The sequence below is a fragment of the Lathyrus oleraceus genome, chromosome 1 (genome assembly GCF_024323335.1).
Source record: "Lathyrus oleraceus cultivar Zhongwan6 chromosome 1, CAAS_Psat_ZW6_1.0, whole genome shotgun sequence".
NCBI classification, from domain to species: domain Eukaryota; kingdom Viridiplantae; phylum Streptophyta; class Magnoliopsida; order Fabales; family Fabaceae; genus Lathyrus; species Lathyrus oleraceus.
Genome location: NC_066579.1, coordinates 73,028,190 through 73,043,856, shown reverse-complemented (window position 1 = coordinate 73,043,856; position 15,667 = coordinate 73,028,190).

The following is a 15,667-nucleotide window of genomic DNA, read 5'->3' as shown; positions in this document are numbered from 1 at the left end:
TCTGCCATCACTACAACGGTCCCTTCACCACTATATAAAGGACGGCTAACTTCATTGAGAGACACACCTGAACACACAGAAAAACTCTACTCTCTCTCTTAGTCTTTCATGAGTTGTTGCTCATACGTGAAACCATCTTGCTTGCTCTAATTGCTGTAATATTTGCTTTATCTTAGAAGCACCTTAGATTACAAATTTTCTTTTGCTAAATTGATTTTGTTCCTCAAGTGACTATGCGTAGTCTGTATACTTGGGAGGACTAAGAGATCTCTCTCTTAGACGTTGGTTGTAATAATCTTTCAAGATTAGTGGATTAAGTCCTTTTTGAAGGCGAAATCGCCTTGGCCGGGTGGACTGGAGTAGCTTTGGGTTATAAGCGAACCAGTATAAAATCCTTTGTGTTCTTATTACTTCAAAAGCGCTTATTTTCCAAAACAATTCAAACCCCCCTTTCTTGTTTTTCTCACCTTCAATTGGTATCAGAGCTTCGGCTCTGTTATTGATTTTCTAATCAAACACTTAACCGTGTAGAGAGATCCAGAACGAGAAAAACTATGGCCCACACAAATGAAATAGACAGTTACAATGCTAAGCCTCCTGTCTTTGATGGAGAGAAATTCGATTACTGGAAAGATAGAATTGAAAGTTTCTTTCTAGGCTATGATGCTAATCTCTGGGACATTGTCACAGATGGATACAAACCTCCTGTAACAGATGTTGGAGTTGAAGTTCCCAGAAGTAAGATATCAGATGATCAGAAGCGCGGATTCAAGAATCATCACAAGGCCAGAACGATACTTCTCAATGCCATATCTTACAACGAGTATGAAAAGATCACCAACAGGGAAACAGCTAAAGACATACTCGACTCCCTGAGGATGACTCATGAAGGAAACTCTCAGGTCAAAGAAACAAAGGCTCTGGCTCTACTCCAGAAATATGAAGCCTTCAAAATGGAGGATGACGAAGCTATAGAGGTAATGTTCTCTAGATTCCAAACTCTTATTGCAGGTCTCAAAGTACTAGACAAAGGATACACAACTGCAGACCATGTCAAAAAGATAGTCAGAAGCCTGCCAAAGAAGTGGAGACCCATGGTCACTACATTAAAGCTTTCAAAGGATCTGAACAACATCAGTCTTGAAGAGCTTGTCAGTTCACTCAGAAGTCATGAGATAGAACTGGAGGAAGATGAGCCTCAGAAGAAGAACAAGTCTGTAGCATTAAAGTCCAGATCTGAAAAGCGCAAGTCTGAAAGGAACAAAGCCTTCCAGGCCGAAACAGAAGATACTGATGACTCTGAACAGGAAGATTCTGATGATGAAGAAGAATTGTCCCTCCTGACCAGAAGAGTTAAACAACTCTGGAAAAAGAGGAACAACAACTTCAGGAGACCAAGACCCAGAGGGGATCGATCAGAATCAACCTCTAAATGTAAAACTAACAAAGATGTTACTTGTTATGAATGTAAAGAAACAGGTCACTATAGGAATGAATGTCCCAAGTTAAAGAAAGACAGTTCCAGAAAAGAGAGCTTCAAGAAAAATTCCCTCAGAACCAAGAAAGGATTGATGGCTACCTGGGATGATAGCGAATCTGACTCATCAGAATCTGACTCTGATGAACAGGCTAATGTGGCGTTCATGGCTACCACATCCAGAAACATTTCTGATGAAGAATCTGAATCAGAAGAGGTATTTTCTGAACTCTCTCGATCTGACCTAGAATCATGTTTGTCTGAAACTCTTAGCTCATATCAGAAACTAAAACAAAAATTTAAAGCAATAAAAGGTTGTCTTGAAGACAAATTTGAAGAATGTGGCAAACTTGAGACAACAATTCTAGAACTAAAAGATGAAAACAAAGTTTTGACATCACTAAGAGATGCAGCAAAGAAAAATTGTTTAAAACTGGAAGAAGCGTTATCTCAAGCTCCACAGACTTCAAACACGATAATTTATAAATACGAAAAAGCCTTTCAAAAGTTTCTGAAAAATGGGATAGGAAGGAGTGTAATGGCATCCATGATCTATGGAGTCAGTCAGAACAATAGAAAAGGAATTGGGTATGATCCTAAGGAAGATAAAACTTCTACTAGTGACCAACCTAAATCTCCATTTTCATATCACTACACACACACTCAAGAGCAAAAATTTGATAATGCTAGAAAACCCAAAGTGATAAGAAACTCTGGGAAAACTAATCATAAAGGACCCAAGAGACTCTGGGTGCCAAAATATAAGATTGTTTATGTTGCAGATATCTTATGCAGCAAAGTTCAAACACCAGTCATGGTACCTGGACTCTGGATGCTCGCGACACGTGACGGGAAGAAAGTCTATGTTCCAAAGCCTGGAACTTAAAGACGCTGGATTCGTAGGCTTCGGAGGAGATCAGAAAGGAAGGATCAGAGGCTTCGGAACTATTGGTAATGGTACTCTTCCCTCTATATCTGATGTCCTTTACGTAGAAGGATTAATGCATAACCTGTTATCCATAAGTCAATTAAGTGATAACGGTTATGATGTAATCTTTAATCAAAAAACATGTAAAGCCATAAATCAAAACAATGGTTATGTCCTATTCACAGGCAAGAGGAAAAACAATATTTATAAAATAAATCTTTCTGATTTGAAAGAACAAAATGTGAAGTGTCTGATGTCCGTTCACGAAGAGCAATGGGTATGGTATAGACGCTTGGGCCACATTAGCATGAGGAAATTATCTCAGCTAAATAAACTCGAGTTAGTCAGAGGTCTACCCAAACTGAAGTTCTCTTCAGATGCTCTATGTGAAGCATGTCAGAAAGGAAAATTTTCAAAAACATCTTTCAAAAAGAAAACTATTGTTTCTACCTCTAAACCTCTGGAACTTCTTCACATTGATTTATTTGGTCCTGTGAAAATAGCATCAGTCAATGGAAAGAAGTATGGACTAGTCATTGTTGATGATTTCAGTCGCTGGACATGGGTGAAATTCCTAAAGCACGAGAGTGAGTCTCACTCTGTATTCACTAGTTTCTGTTCCAAAGTGCAAAAAGAATTTGACTCTAAAATTGTCAGAGTCAGAAGTGATCATGGTGGGGAATTTGAAAACAATTTTTTTGAGGAATTATTTGACTCTAATGGAATATCCCATGATTTCTCCTGCCCTAGAACTCCACAACAAAATGGAGTTGTAGAAAGGAAGAATAGGACACTCCAAGAGATGGTCAGAACCATGATCAATGAAACAAATGTAGCTAAGCACTTTTGGGCCGAAGCTGTAAATACAGCGTGTTACATTCAGAATAGAATCTCCATAAGACCTATTCTGGAAAAGACTCCCTATGAATTGTGTAAAGGAAGAAAACCAAACATTTCATATTTTCATCCTTTTGGATGTTCCTGCTTTATTTTAAACACTAAAGAACATCTGAACAAGTTTGATTCCAAAGCACAGAAAGGTATTATGTTAGGATACTCAGAACGCTCTAAAGGCTACAAAGTATTCAATACAGAAACTAAAATTGTGGAAGAATCAATTCATGTCAGATTTGACGATAAGCTTGACCCTGAAAAGTCAAAGCTAGTTGAAAATTTTGCAGATTTGGAAATCACTCTTGCAGGATCTGACAAAGCTCCAGAAGCAACTGCCATACAAACTCCTGAAGAAATTAACTCCCCATTAATCCCAAAGAAAGCTAAAAGTCGCCTCAACATATCTGAAGAGTTGATTCTGAGTAACAAGAACGAACTTGTCAGAACCAGGTCTACCTTCAAGACCTCTGAAGAAACTCCTCTAGGATTGTATCTCTGATTGAGCCTACGTCTTGTGATGAGGCACTCCAAGATAACGACTGGGTTCTAGCCATGCAAGAAGAACTAGATCAATTCACAAAGAACGATGTCTGGGATCTTGTTCCTAAACCCAGAGGCACTCACGTTATCGGAACCAGATGGGTATTCAGAAACAAGCTGAATGAGAAAGGAGAAGTCGTCAGAAACAAAGCTCGACTGGTGGCTCAAGGTTACTGTCAACAAGAAGGTATTGACTACAATGAAACCTTTGCTCCAGTCACCAGGTTAGAATCTATTTGTCTTCTTGTATCATTTGCTATAAATCATTCTATCAAACTGTATCAAATGGATGTCAAGAGCGCATTCCTTAATGGTTATATATCAGAAGAAGTGTATGTCAACCAACCTCCAGGTTTTGAAAATCTAAATTATCCAAAACATGTTTTTAAACTTAAAAAATCCTTATATGGACTTAAACAAGCTCCTAGAGCTTGGTATGAACGATTAAGTAATTTTCTTCTAGAACACAATTTTATCAGAGGGAAAGTTGACTCCACACTCTTCTGTAAAAACCTTAACAATGATCTCATGATATGCTAGATATATGTTGATGATATCATTTTTGGTTCAGCTAACGCCTCTGTTTGTCAAGAATTCTCTGAGTTAATGCAGGCAGAATTTGAAATGAGCTTAATGCAAGAACTAAAGTTCTTTCTAGGAATTCAAATTAACCAAACTTCAGAAGTTACGTACGTTCATCAAAGCAAATACATAAAAGAAGTTCTGGAGAAATTTGATATGGCTGAATGCAACTCTGTAAAGACTCCCATGCATCCAACATGCATTCTTGAAAAGGAAGAAGTCAGCAAAAAGGTTTGTCAGAAGCTCTATCGTGGTATGATAGGCTCCCTTCTCTATCTGACTGCTACTCGACCTGATATTCTCTTTAGTGTTTGTCTCTGTGCCAGATTTCAATCAGATCCTAGAGAAACTCACTTAACAGCAGTTAAGAGAATTCTCAAATATCTGAAAGGAACTCCTAACCTGGGCCTGATGTATGAGAAAACATCAGAGTATAGACTTTCTGGTTATTGTGATGCAGATTACACAGGAGACAGATTGGAACGAAAAAGCACATCTGGAAATTGTCAGCTCTTGGGAAACAATCTGATATCCTGGGCCAGTAAAAGACAATCAACTATCGCACTATCCACGACAGAAGCAGAATACATCTCAGCATCTCTGTGCACCACTCAGATGCTCTGAATGAAGAATCAGTTAGAAGATCTGCAAATCTTCGAGAGTAACATTCCTATCTTTTGTGATAATACTGCTGCCATTTGTTTAAGTAAAAATCCCATTTTGCACTCCAGAGCTAAGCACATTGAAATAAAACATCATTTTATCAGAGACTATGTTCAGAAAGGGATAGTAACATTGAAGTTCATTGATACAGATCATCAATGGGCAGATATCTTTACTAAACCCTTAGCTGAAGATAGATTCCTCTTTATCTTAGAAAATCTGAACATTCAAAAATGCCCTGAATAAAATGTGCCTCTGAGATTGTTAAATGAGACTCTGACATAAACAAATGGGTTCTGCCTCTGACTCTGATACTTCTACCCAGTTAGAAGTTATCTGAGTTGGAAATCTCCAGGAACCAATCCTTTGGTATTTCTGAAGATCAGATAAATCAAAACACGTGGAGTGTCTTGCGTCTGACCTTGGAACTTCTAGACAGCTGTCCAACAGTAATCAAGGAACAGTCTCTTGAGATCTCCTCGAGCAGTGTGCTGACTGTTGGGATTAGACATCATTTATGAGCTATAATCATTTCTCCCTCTAAACGTGCTAACTTGGTTTTTATGCTAAAACTCTGATTTGTGTGTCGTTTTGCATGTGCCCTTTTTTTTTGGGTATTTAAACACTCATCTCTCACTTTGCACACATCTCACTCTCACTCACTCCTTAAACCTCAGTTCTCTCAAGGCATCTCTGTAAGCAGTCCTTCATCTTCATCTCAGTTCTTCATCAACATCATGGATGCTCAACAACAAGTTGTGTTCAACTACTCTCGGCAAATGGGTTCAAGTGATCAAGTTCAAAGCACCAGCAACCCTACTCCAACTGTCACAGGCGTAACTACAACACCAATCTACAAGGAGCCTCACATTCTCGATCGCGAGCCCCATATCCATCTTGCAACACCCTTTGATAAACTGGAAGTTTTATGTGAATCCTTGGTGGATTTTGATAACATGAGAAGAAATGGCGTAGACCTCACTGAAGAACTTCGCAAACAAGGTTGGGGAAACTACTTTCAACGCCTCTACGGTCCAGTTTACCCAAATCTCATTAAAGAATTCTGGAGATTTGCTGATGCTGACGATCACTTCATCGTCTCCTATGTTCTGGGAGTAAAGATGGTGATAACTGAGAAGTCCATCGTTGCTCTTCTAAACATGGAGAAAGATGGAGGCAGTAGAATTTACAACATCAATCCCAGGGCAAAATACATATCCCAAGAAATCAACCCAACAATCTTCAAACACAACGTAGAAGGCAACCCCTCAAAGAACAAGGAATTACTTCAGAACCTTCGGGTTTGGCTCAAAATCATTCTGGGTACTATCCATCATCGCCCAGCGTCAAACTCCTTAGACTACATCAACACAGATCAAAAATGTATTTTGTACTGCATTCACAAAGGTCTGAAGTTATGCCTCCCTGCACTTCTCTTCAAATACCTCAGAGATTCTGTACGAGAAACCAGAAATCACATGAAGCCCAGAACTTACATTCCCTTGGGAAGACTCATCTCAGATGTACTGATAGAAAGTGGTCTCGTGGACCATCTGGTAAAGCTCAGGCTCATGGAAGACATGGCAATCGACACTGGAAAGCCTTTGAACTCAAAGAATCTGAAGAGCATGGGGATTCTGGATAAGGTCAACGTCAGACCTACTCTGGAAACTTCCTGGGAAGCCTTGAAAGATCAGAGGAAAATTCCCCATGGTCTATATCTGTTCTCCAAGGAAGAACCTAAAGAGGCAATCCTCCTCTATCTACAAGGTCTGAAGGATGAAGGAATAGATATCTCAAAGTTCAATTTGAACGATCTGCCAGATAAAGCTCCCAACTTCATGAGGCATAAAAGAGGTCCCTCTGAGAAGACATCTCAGGCGAAGAAAGCGAAGCTAGGAGAATCCTTTGGGTCAAGACCTCCAGCACCTCTGCATGAGTCTTCTGGTAAGTCTGTCTCTCCTGCTCCCTCTGCACAGACACAGCAACTTGCTTCCTCTATCCCTCTACCAACACCTCTATATACTCTATCTGAAACCCCTCCTTCATTCACCAGAACATCTCAACCTCTCCCAAAATTCAATCTTACCACCACCTCCTTACCCCTATCTGAAGCTGAAAGGCTAAATGAAACCACCCCCTCATCTTCACCCCCAGAATCACCCCCTACTTCATCATCTCATCTGACACAGAACTATCTGACCCTTCTTCTCCCACTCTAGCCCAACTTCAGACTCAAAACCTTGCCTCACAACAACCACAACAACCTCCACCTGAACCTGAAGTAACCTCACCACCCACAGAACAACCAAACAAGACTCCATCTGACGTTCAACCCTCTGACCCCGACACCTCTGACATTACCCCTCCAAACACTTCCGCTGAACCTCAAATTCTCAACCTAAGCCCTCCCACTTCTTCACCTCTACCATCTGAACCAGAACACTCCCTGTCAAGCCTAGAGGAAGCAATTATGCTGTTTGCAGGAGCATCAGTTGAAAAGGTCAAGTCTCTGACCATCAACTCTGGCATCAGTGATGATCCTTCCTCTGTTCGGACACACTGGAACAGAGTTATTGGCTGGATGACCTCTGTGGCCTTCAAGCTGAAAAACCTCTCTGAGCAAGTCCGAAACGACTTCATCAGAGACGCTGAGGCAAGACTACAGGAGCGCTTAGCCAGAGAAGCTGAGGAAGAAGCCAGAAGGGAAGCAGAAGAAAGAGCAAGACAAGAAGAACTTCAAAGGGTAAAGGAAGTTAAAGCCAAAGCTCTAGCTGATGTTGTTGCTGCTGAAGCTGAAGCAAAAGCTGCTACTGAAGCTGAAACTAAAGCCGCTGCTGAAGCTGAAGCTCTCCGTGCTGAAGAACAGAATGCTCTGACTCAGGGGGAGTCCTCTACATTTGCCCCTCTGGTTCTCAAGACCCTTGAGGAGCTTCAGAAAGAGCAGAAGGAAGTCTGAGCCAGATTGGATCAACAGTACACAGTCAACGCCAACATCCAGAATCTGCTGACCCAACTGCTTCAGAGGATGCCTCCTCCTCCCAACCCTTAGGCACCTAGGATTATTTCTTGCTTGTTGCTTTTTGTCTCTGCTTGTTTTCCGCTTTCATATCTGATATTTTTGCTCCTATCTGGATATATATATATATATATATATATATATATATATATATATATATATATATATATATATATATATATATATATATATATATATATATATATATATATATATATATATATATATATATATATATTTTTTTTTTTTTTCTTCTTTCTTTCTTTTTTATTCAGTCTTTTTGATTCTGACAAAAAGGGGGAGAAACCAAAACAGCTCTGATGAAAACATATCTAATTCCTTCAAGTACTCTGCAAACATATTATTCCAATAAATCTATCTAACACTCTTTGACTCAGAAAGTTGCATAAAGGAATCTAGAACTTCATTGCTTGGAAGATCTGGTAAGAACTTCTGAACTCCCTAGCTTATCTCAGGGGGAGCTCACTTCTATCCGATCTGATAAACTCTTATATCTGAATGTCTCATCTATTAATTAAGTTTGTTTTGTCATCATCAAAAAGGGGGAGATTGTAAGAACAAAAATTGTTCTACAACAGATTCCAGGATTTTGATGATAACAAAGGATGAAACCAAAAATGGCACTCTAACGAAAATTCTCTAAGTGTGCAGGACTCTGAATAAAAACAAAGAAATCTGATCGCTTTATCAGATACAGAATCGAATCAGATACAAAGTATCAGAAGATTAGAAACGCCTGAAGAAGAAGCGCGCTCTAGAAGTTCTGACTCTGAGCAAAACAGCATAGCAGAATATCAGAAGCTCTAAACCGCCTCTAGAATCAACGCTAATGACCCAAAAGATCAGAACTATCAGAAGCTCTGATGTAACTTCAACACAATCTCAGATTAACAAAGTTAACGCAGATTCTGACGAAGGATCTCCTAATCCAGAAAGAGTAACGGAAACTACAACTTCAAATGGAAAGAAAGTATATTTGGAAAGAAGTTATTCAGGGAGACAAATTTGTTTTGGCAAGAAACACAGAAGTAATGGCATTAAACTCTCATCAAAGTCAAATATTCTGCCATCACTACAACGGTCCCTTCACCACTATATAAAGGACGGCTAACTTCATTGAGAGACACACCTGAACACACAGAAAAACTCTACTCTCTCTCTTAGTCTTTCACGAGCTGTTGCTCATACGTGAAACCATCTTGCTTGCTCTAATTGCTGTAATATTTGCTTTATCTTAAAAGCACCTTAGATTACAAATTTTCTTTTGCTAAATTGATTTTGTTCCTCAAGTGACTATGCGTAGTCTGTATACTTGGGAGGACTAAGAGATCTCTCTCTTAGACGTTGGTTGTAATAATCTTTCAAGATTAGTGGATTAAGTCCTTTTTGAAGGCGAAATCACTTTGGCCGGGTGGACTGGAGTAGCTTTGGGTTATAAGCGAACCAGTATAAAATCCTTTGTGTTCTTATTACTGCAAAAGCGCTTATTTTCCAAAACAATTCAAACCCCCCTTTCTTGTTTTTCTCACCTTCAACACTCATCAAGTTTAAGCATGAAATGTTTGCTGAGTTTCAGAAGTTCAAGGTGAAGGCTGGAAAAAAAGTTCAAAAGGTTCTGTGAGGAGAATGGAATTGAGCATGAGGTGATGGTGGAGGTGGGTACAACTCTACAGAGTTCAAAAGGTTTTGTGAGGAGAATGGAATTGAGCATGAGATGACTGCTCCATACACTCCTCAACATAATGGTCTTGCTGAAAGAAGAAACATAACTTTGCTTGTTATGACAAGGAGCATGCTAAAGGAAAAGAAGCTACCTCACACCTTGTGGGGAGAAGTTGTTGACACTGCAGCATATGTGCTCAATAAGTGTCCAACTAAGAAGCTGAAGAAAATTGTTCCTTTTGAGAAGTGGACTGGAGATAAGCAAAGCGTGGGTAATCTGAATATGTTTGAATTTGTTTATTATAAACATATCCCAGATGCTAAGAAAATGAAGTTGGATGACAAAAGTATAGTCATGTTACTTGTAGGGTACCATAACACATGTGCTTATAAACTCTATTATCTTGTCACTAACAAATTAGAATTCAACAGATATGTTATTATGAAAGAATAAAAAGCGTGGGAATGGAACAAGTCTCATTCCAACTCTGGTGTAGTGTTAACACCTAAGTTAACTTATGAAGACATTTCATACTATGAAGAAGATTTTGAGTCTGAAGACGAGTCAGAGTCTGAAGGTGACTCTGAGGCTGAAGAAAAGTCTGAAGGAAAATCCGACTGTGAAGGTGAATCTGATTCTGGTCCAGATTCTGATGATGATCCAGACTCTGGTGGTAATCATGCCTCTGAAGGTGGTCCAGACTCTAAAGGCAGTCCAACATCTTATATTGTTCTATCATCTGAGGAAGATTTTGAACAAGTTCAGATACCCCGGAGAATCATACAAATACCAAGAAGATATTTAGAGTTTAACATGTTGCAAGATATTGAGATAGACTCTAAAGGAGAAGTCATTAAGTGTACCATGTTGGTAGACTCTGAACTAGTAAGTACCGAAGAAGCTCTCAAGGAGAAAGTGTGGCTGAAGGCTACGAAAGAAGAACTTGAGGCTATATAAAGAAACAAGACTTGGGAGTTGACTGAGCTTCCAAAGAACAAGAAATCCATCAGTATGAGATGGGCTTACAAGGTGAAACTAAATCCAGATAGATCAATTGGAAAACAAAAATCAAGGTTAGTAGCTAGAGGATTTGTACATAAATATGGACTAGATTACTTTGAGGTGTTTTCTCGTGTAGCTAGACATGAAACAATCATACTGTTGATTGCTATAACTGCTAACAAGAATTGGCCTCTGATGCATTTAGATGTAAAATCTCCACTTCTGAACGGTCCTTTACAAGAGGAAGTTTATGTATCAAAACCTCATGAATTTGTGAAAAAGTATCAGGAAAGGATGATGTACAAGTTTTATAAAGCCTTGTATGAACTGAAACAAGCTTCTAGAGCTTGGAATCTAAAAATTGATTCATTTTTCAAGCTTCAAGGGTTCAGAAAATATGAGATGGAGTATGATGTTTATGTTCAACATACATCTCATAGCAATCTGATTCTGGTGTGTCTCTATGTTGATGACATATTGCTAATAGGAAATTGTTCAGATGAGATAGATAAGTTCAAAAAGGTGTTGAAGAATGAGTTTAAGATGATTGGTCTATGAAATATGACACATTTTCTAAGGATGGAAATTAGTACTTTGGTAAGGGTATAATCTTGCATCAGCTGAAGTAAGAACTTGAGCTTTTGAAGAGATTTGAGCTAATGAAATGCAAGTCTGCAACCACACCTGCTGAAACAAATCACAAGCTTGATTCTGATATTGAGGATGATGATGTAGATGCTATAACTTTTTAACATTTGGTAGGTTCATTAAGATATATCTATAATACCAGACCTGATATTTGCGATGTAGTTGGAATTGTGAGTAGATTTATGAAAAAACCAAAATGGTCACATTACCAAGCTGCTGTCAGGATACTGAGGTATATTAAGGGGACTCTAAAGTATGAAATTTTGTTCCCTTCTCATGCTTAATCTGGATCAGAGTTGGTATCCTATTCAGACTTCGATTGGTGTAGAGACAGAGTTAACAGAAGAAGTACTTCTGGATATCTTTTCAAGTATCTGGGAGATCCTATTTCTTGGTGCTCCAAGAAGCAACCAGTGGTTGCATTGTCAACCTGTGAAGTTGAGTACATTGCAGGTGCTTTGTCTGCTTGTCAAGTTCTATGGCTTATGAACTTGCTGTAGGATCTGAAGATCAAGATGAGCAAGCTTGTGAAGTTAATGATTGACAACAAATCAACTATAAGCCTTGCCAAGAATCCAGTGATGCATGGAAGAAGCAAGCACATTGACACAACGTTGCATTTTCTGAGGAACCAGGTTCAAAATGGGGTGCTTGAAGTTGTGCACTATAGCATTCAGAAGTAGCTGATAGATGTTTTGACTAAGGCAATCAAGACTGAACACTTTATCTAGATGAGGGATGGAATTGGTGTTGTTGATTTTGATTAGCTGAATCTGAATTAAGGGATGGTTTTAGATATGATTCATTCTCATTTGAAGTTGAATTTAGTTTTAATTTGATTAGCATTTACCCTTCATTTAGATGGGTTTGAGTATATAAGTAACCCTCAATAACATAATTGAATAGAGTAACAAAATTTCAATTTTCAGTAACAAGTTAGTTGCATTTTCTCTCTTCTCTCTTCCATCTTCACCATCTTCATCTTCTTCCTCTTGTGCACCAACACTTCTTTCTCTATTTCCATTTTTTCTCTATTTCTAGTGTTTGTTAAGAGAAATATTTTTAGCATATAAACCACTAAACCATTTTTTCTTTATTGTAATTATAGATAATCCAATAGTATTATTAAATATAAATTTATTTATTTATTTTATCATTAATTATGCGGCTTGGAATGCCTTATTTGAAGGTTGAACTTAGAAGAAGAGATTCTAAGACAACCAACTTCAACGATGCAAACAATTGTGTTATTCCACCTCCCTTTTCTACTCTTTTCAAATTCACCCTAGCACATAAACCACTTATATACATGGATCTTACATTCGAGTTGCTGCATAAATACTCTCAAAGAAGGAAGATATATTTCCAATTTGAAACAAAAGATAAGAATAAGCAATACCCCCCTTTGTTCAAAAACTCAGAACTGATTGAAACCACCACTTAGAACCTTCAACAGCGGTTATTTGTCGTACTCTCCTTGTTTCCATTTTCTTTTTCACATTTTTCTCTTTTGATTAAGATGTTTAAAGCTTTCCCGATATCAGAATTGGATCATAGGGAATATCAAAAGGCACATTAGTTAAAGCATAAGAGATCTCAAGAGTAGCCACTTGATCCATAGTAGACAATTATTCTACTATCATAACCCCTTGGTTTATCAATTTCTAAATACCAACCTTCAAATTCTCATAGATTTGAGGATTCATCAAGCAATATCCACAATCAACATCACAGCTAGGGAATACCTTATTCATCAATAACTTCTCCTTGACAGTAGTCACTGAAGTTTTTATATTATCCATACTGGACACCATCTTTTTACCTCCACATTCTTCTAGCACCCTTACAGAAGGTCTGGCATAAGGTGGCATAGGATTGTTGTTTATGTTGGGACCATTAGGTGTGAACGTAATGGCTTTAACATCGAGCAAATCTTGCACCTTGTGTTTAAGGGCCTTGCAATTCTCAATCGTACGACCAGGTTCCCCCGAGTGGAACTCACAATGAGCATTGGCATCATATCCAGGAGGGAGAACAGTTGGAGGTTTCAACTCTCTCAACTGTATCAAAGATCCCTTTAGCAGATATGGAAGTAGACAACCATAAGTTGTAGGGATCATATCAAACTTCCTCTCAGGCATCCTCTGCCTTTGTTGACCGGGATAATAGTATTGTTGTTGTTGACGAACATAGGGTTACTGGTATGGATGATATAAGGTTGATGTTGATACGAGTAGGTTCCACGATAGCTACTTGTTGATAAGGTGCCTGGCACGCTTTACCCTTTCCCTTAGATATTGATGCATTATTGGTTTCTCCCTCCCTTTTCTTGGCAAAACCATAATAGGGTTTCTTTGTCCCATTAGATGAACCAACGACATTCTGATTTTTACCGCTTTTCAGACAGTTCTTGATCCTTTCGCCAGCGACCACTAAGTCTGAAAAACTAGCAGGAGTACTTCGTATCAACTTTTCCATGTAGGGTACCCATGAACATGTCAACAAGCTCCTTCTCAAGAAAAGTCGATTGGACTCTAGTAGTCATCTCTCTCTATCGTTGGGTACTCCTTAAACGACTCCTCAGTTTTCTATGTCAGGCTTTGGAGTTGGGTCCGATTCTGAGCCATGTCTGTATTGTATTGTACTGATAGTGTTTGAGGAATGCCTTAGCCAATTCCTTCCAGGTTCTGATAGACGTACACTCTAACTGCATATACCACTCCAATGAAGCCCCCCACTGAGGTTCTTGGAAAGAATGCATAAGTAGCTTCTCATCATTAGAGTATACGGCCATTTTCTAGCAGTATGCCCGAACATGTGTTATGGGACAAATGACCCCCTTGTACTTTTCAAAGTCAAGGACTTTGAACTTAGCAGGTATTAAGACGTCTAACACTGGGTATATCTCAGCAACATCAAGCCCAAAAGCATTGGACCACTCCATTTCCTTCATATTCTCTTCTATAGCATGAAACTTCCTTTCTATCTCAGCATTTGTCAGTCCAAAAGCATCGTAGACCAACTTATCTTTTGGATTGAAGAAAGCATCGCTCGGATTATCCACCTCAAGGACAGAAGGATTGATAACATTTTGGTTCACCGGACCTCCTCCCAGAGATGGAGGAATACCCACAGGTGTAACTACAGTGATTTACACAGTAGGCCCGACAGGTATAGGAGTATGAGGATTGGTAGTAGCAGCGGCTTTCTAGTTAGCTTGGCGGAGTTCCTCTTAACCCCTAGCAATGACTTCTTGGCCCCTAGCCACAACTTGGATTGTTTCCATCAGTTGCCCCATTTGGACACGCATGTTGAACATATCTTCCCTCAAGGCGGTTTGGTTCTGCTCTAGCTGATCCATGATTATTATTTGATTGCGTTGGGTATTGTATTGATGTCGAGAAGTTAGCTTGATGATTCTGGATAGAAAAAGGACAGCGGTAAGTTTCTTGTTTTGCTTTATGTTATGCAGAATGATGCATGAGAGTGTTGGTATTTTTTTTACTTTACAAATTTCTTTAATGATCTTGTTATTTATGGCTAAGATTTTTAAACATTTGGCATTGTAATCATAAAAATGAAAATCACACAAATTGAGGCATGAAACTCATTTTATTCATCATTTCTTTGAATTGAGTACAAGTACATGAGCGCTAAAGAGATAATCCTCTTTAAATGTCAGGAAATTAACTTGTAAGAAATAAAAGTTAGAAATTAGCATTGCATAATGTAAAGGTTCGAAGTTAGGTAGAATAATCACTTGAGGACTATCTAGCAACAAATCAAAGGACCCAAACATATCTCCAAAGGATAACTGTAGCGGTAAAATTTTTGAGATTAAGCTATTGATTAACTTAACTCATAAAGCAAGAGTCGTCACCGCGTTTTTATTATTTCCAAAGGAAAAGGCAAAAAGTACGAACAAAATCCAAAGAAGTTTTAAAACAAAACTAATAAAAAGAGATAAGGGTCCGGAGGTTAGTTATGCAAAGGGAAGGTATTAGCACCCTAAACATCCATGGTACTCCATGGGAACCTCTTTAAAAATATGTACATTTTAGTTTGAAAAAGGTGTTGTTTGGAAAAGAATGGAGAGATAGGGAAAGAAGTATGTTTTTTCTTAATTTTTTTGTGTTTGCCAAGACTTTTGAAGTCTCATGCCTACGTACCAACAAATTGCAATGGAGGATCAAAACCTCGTAGTTCATCGTAAAAATATTAAAGATGTTT